The sequence below is a fragment of the Mixophyes fleayi genome, chromosome 1, assembly GCF_038048845.1.
Source record: "Mixophyes fleayi isolate aMixFle1 chromosome 1, aMixFle1.hap1, whole genome shotgun sequence".
Lineage (NCBI taxonomy): Eukaryota > Metazoa > Chordata > Amphibia > Anura > Limnodynastidae > Mixophyes > Mixophyes fleayi.
In genome coordinates, this window is record NC_134402.1 from 93,293,590 (window position 1) to 93,299,014 (window position 5,425).

Sequence of the window (5,425 nt, forward strand, 5' to 3'; positions counted from 1 at the left end):
GTTTTCAGTTGCAGTGCTGTAATGGTGAGAGCTATACTTGACTGTGTCTGCTTAACTGTTATTGTACAACTCCAACTTGTCTCCCTCCTCTCACACTGTCCTTAGTACATAGCTCAGTCTCTGTTGTCTATTCACAGATCTCTCTACTGCTTAGTAATTAACAGCTCTTTCCTTTTTACTCAGCCTCTCTGTTGCTCACTTCTTCTCTTCTTGTACTTTCTACACTTTTTTCTCTGCTTATATATCACTCTGTCTGATTCTCATTCTGTCCCTATCTTTTTGCTCTCAGTTTATCCAGAAACAGGGATCTCTCTCAGCGATCCTGAGTATCACACTCCTCTCTCCCTGTCACCCCCGGCAACCACCAACCACTCCCAACTGTCACTTCTCCCTCAAGAATTCTTTTTTTTTTTTTAAATCTTTATAAACACTTATAACAATTAACAAATGTAACCACATCTGAACAGGCAGGTACATGAACATAGCCATGAGTACACACATATATTTACATATAAATACACCTCAGGGTACTCAGGTATTGGGGTATCACAGGTGGACAGGGTCTAATGAGGTAATAAGTTCAAATGGAGGTGTTTTCTGTATATAAACCTGTATTGTGCATATGTACGGGGCGACTGATGCTAGACAGTGGCTGGTGTCTAGATAGAAGGACTGCGTCTAGTCAGAGATAGGTAGCCTGGTGTCATTCTGACAAAAATAGTACTGGTAAGTTCAAAGTTAATGTTTAAAAGTCTCTGATATCAGAATTCCGTTTTGTTCTGAGGTTAGACACAATAGTGAATTGACACACTTATTGTTATTCAGCGGCGCACGGAGGATTGTCGAGGGGGGGTTTCCCCCTGCCGACCCAAAAAACCCCAAAAAAAAAACCCAGAGAGAGCTCCGTTTCACCAGCGCTGTCCTATACAGCAGCCGCAGCGCTGTCTAAGAAGCGTCTGCGGCGGTGCTGTATACAATACAGCACCGCCGCGGACGCTTCTTTGACAGCGCCGCGGCTGCTGTACAGAACAGTTGCCTCTTAGCTAGCGCAGGGGGGGTTTCTATAGACTTAGAAACCCCCCCCTGCGTGCGCCACTGTTATTGTATTTTGTTGCTGGGGTACTTCACATTCTGACTTCCCTAAACAAGCAGTTAAAGAGAAATGCAGCTGTGAAGCATAAGACTGTCCACAATCTTAAATCTAAGTGAAAAAAACACAGATGCAGTGCTCACATGCATAAACTAATGATTGTGTTGGTGGACTTTTCTGGTCTCCCTCTCACCAACTTCTGATTCTACCTAAGCGGACCCAGGATGAGAGTATTTGGGCAACTTACTGAAAGCATCTGGGACACAATACCAGCTGTATTTCTAGACATCTTAATCTACATTTGATGCCCCTAATTATCTGGTATATGCAAACTAGAGGGAACATTGCTTGCTACACTTGTTATTGGGAATTCTATTGTTTGGGACTTCTATATATGGTCTATTGTATGTTGACCAGTTATATATGTAATGTATGAATAGAAAATAGTTTGATCTTATTTTATACAACAATCAGTAAGGGTACTGCTGCCTGCAATCGTTACAATATTACACCACTCTTTGGGTGCACATTACAATAGGCTGACCTTATTGTTGCTTGTAATCATCCAGCCATTTTATAATTATCAATACCATATCCCAATGGGAACGAGAACCAACATGATCATTACTTTATACATGTGAGCGCTGTATCTGTTTTTTCTCTGACTTCCCTATACAAGTGGAGGTCCTTTCTACTGGTTGCAGAATCGTTCCTCTTCGATCACCAAGTGCTTGTTCCCCACTGCCACAGATTGTAGTGGTCTACCATTCACTTAAAAAGTTGGTTACCATCTCTGGAAGAAAGTCAGAATGGCCTTTTTGCAGATATAGGGATCTGGAGTTCACATATAAATGGGCACTGCAGCCGACCGCTTAATGCAACGGATGCGCAAGTGCACCAGCAACAGCATATAATAGCAAAGTGTGTCAATTCACAATTGTGACTATCAGAGACTTTTAATCGTTAACTTTGAACTGTCTATACTGAACATAATATCATTCTTATGTACTGTGGCAACATCAATTGTTTTAAAGAGCCTTGTATTATATTACTGATCACACATATAAAATCTGAGCACATTATTAGGACCAGGTATTGTTGCTTACTTGCTATTACTTTTTAATCTTCAATTGTGAGGAATAGTATTATAACCCTGTTTCATGCAGCTCTTGGGAATCATTTATTGGCACTTACCCACAGATCATCATCAAATCACAAAGCCACAAATATGACTCTAATTTGTACTATAATACCAATATAAGCTAAGGCTTTGGGAACACAACAGAACCAACACACACTAATCCTAACAACAAGGTACATGGGTTGTATTTGTAGTGCTGGGTACTGTGTTTTCAATATATTACTTTTGGACTCGGGCACCACATACCCGAGCAGCTCTTACACTCATAAGCTTTCAGGCGCTGGTACACGCCCCTGCTGTTACCTACCAGTATGCATTTAGGCTGTGAAAGGAAACTGGAGGACTTGAAGAAAACCCAAGCAAACATAGAGAGAACATATATAAACTCCACACTGACAGCACTGTGATGTAGCAATGCTAACCACTATGCCACTGTACCATAACCATTTTAATGCAATATGAGTCTCAAACTACAGAATATTAATACAGTAGTGTTCCCTGACATCTTAAGTTAAGGTTTGGATGTTTCTTAATGGTTACATAGAGAAGATCTAAAGCATCTGTGATGCCAATGCCGTTAGATGATGGACAGTCCCCAGGAATAAACTTGTTATGTGGTATAGAATGGCCAACCAGGTAGTTTATGTGCAACTTTATAAACTAAAATATGTTACAAAACAGGTAATGATGAATACTGTAGCAAAGTGTTGGAGTAGTACATTAAAGTGTTCCAGACAAGAATACTCTGGAAAAGGACATAGCACTTGGGGGAACAATTTATTTTTCCATATAGTTGATGATATCTTTGAAGGTCACGGTCTACTCTGTTGAATAATGTCTCCCTTTTCCCATTGAAATGTATTTTGTTTGAATAAATGTTACACTAATTTCCCATCCTTCTACCTGCTAATACACACTGAGCTTGTTATGTTAGTAGTGAAAACACATTAAAACTGTTGAATAATCCAGTAAAACCCTCATTTGCTTCTATCAATATAAAATGAACTGTGCATCAAACTTAAAAAGTTCTGTTTAACTAAAAGTGGAGAGATAATAACTCATGGCTTCACCTTCAAGTTAGTGTATATGTTTTGTACAAGATGTTCTAGTGTCCAAAGAGGATACTTTTAAGCAGTGCCGTAACTAGACATTTTGGTGCCCTGGGCGAGACTGGGCACCGGCGCCCCCCCATCTAAGTGGGAGTGGCATTTGACAAGTGGGTGTGGCCAACCTAATGTGGGTGTGGCTAGCACTTTACTGAAAGAATTTGTATATTATAATATATATATATATATATATATATATGGTAATAATTGGTAGATGTTTTTCTATAAATAATGTGGTTTACTAGAGTCCCACTTTCCATCTGGGCGGGGGTGATGGAGGCCAGGTGGCTGCCATTGGGAGCTGTCTGTCACTGGCTCTTGTAATGGGACGGGGGTTGGGGGTGCAGCTATGAGACCCCCTCATACAATAACTCTGGACAGCTGTGAGGGGCAGCTAGGATTCTTCTCATACCGGCCAGCCAGCTCCTGTGACAGCTCAGCAACACCTGGGGACAGCCAGTAACAGCCCTGTAGGGCTAGAGGGGGACACTATCTCACTTCAAGGATTAGCCCAAAGGGGCGCAGCCACCCGATACCTGCCTTAGTGCCCAGAGGAATCGCCGCTCTAATTCAGCTCTCCTACAAGCAACAATCCATTCCCAGCAATGCAGTGGAACGCATGTGCGTTCCAACAACAGGAAGTTCGGCATTTGGAACGCAAATGCGTTCCAAATGCCAAACTTCCTGCTTTCACATGCGTTCCACTGCATTGCCGGGAATGGATTGTTGCTTGTAGGAGAGCTGAATTAGAGCGGCGATTCCTCTGGGCACGAAGGCAGGTATCGGGTGGCTGCGCCTCCTTGGGCTTGCGCCCGGGGCGGTCGCACCGCCCGCACCACCGTCGTTACGGCTCTGCTTTTAAGGCTTGCTGTGTGCTACTTCTCAAACACTAGCAAGCTATTGAAGGAGAATGATCGTGAGTAAATATTTGCATTACTTCTTAAAGTGAAATTGATTCATTGTTCATGTTCAAGTTTTACTCAGTGTTCATTGTAATTTCTTAATGCCTCTTCTGCTTTAGTGTGCTACCACCTGTGCATCATTTTATTCATCCACCAAACATATTAAGGCAATGGTGTAGGTCAGTCCTCAAGGGCTACCAACAGTTCATGTTTTTACGATTTCTGTCTGTAGAAACAGCTGGGATAATTACTGACCCAGCCAAATAGATTAACTCAGCTGTGCATGATTAAAGAAATCCTAAAGACATGAACTAGTGGTAGCCCTTGAGGACTGAGTTTGCCCACCACTGGTGTAGGCAGTAGACAATAGGGGTAGTGTCACATGGACTTGGATTATGTAGTCAAAATCAAGTTGATATATGCTGAAACTATGGTATAATAGAAATGTATTAAAAGTTATGAGCAAATGCCATGCAAGTGATTTTTATCTTACAATCTGCTTTCAGGACCAGCTGTCATCGATTGAGCCCAAACCTTTTAAAATCATCTGTCATCTGACAGATACCTAGTGTGCAAGCATAGTTACGCAGTTAAACTGAGCTTTGATTTGTTGGTGTGTGTGTGTGTGTGTGGGTTTTTGCTTTGTGTTGCGCATGACTAGGTGGTAAAGCAAATATTAAATCTTCTATATGTAAATGCTTTTTGTTTTTGAGATATATATATATATATATATATATATATAAATAATCTCAGTCAATGTAATTTTCCTATGTTATGTCGTCATTGTATTCTATGCTAATACTTAGCAGGCCTACATGCAAGGTTTCATAGGAGTAAACAAGCCTATATATAAAGCCTATCACAGTTTAGGCCTTTACCCTATCACTAGGTTGCATATTTGATTATTGAATAGCATATTCATAAAAATATTATAATACAGTGTTTGTGTATGCATCACTTGGAGCATTTATCATCTGTGTTTTTTTATATTGCACCACTGGACATTTCCCTTCAGCTCCTTAACAGACCTTTCATGGTCCTGACTTCTCCACTTTTACTACAAAGAATACTTCTCATTTGTTGTCTTCTGTAAAATCTTCCAAACTTTGTTGCCTATTGTCTTATTTTAATGTTATAATTTGTGATTTCATTGTTTAAATAAGAACTTTTGTAGATGTGCTTTTTT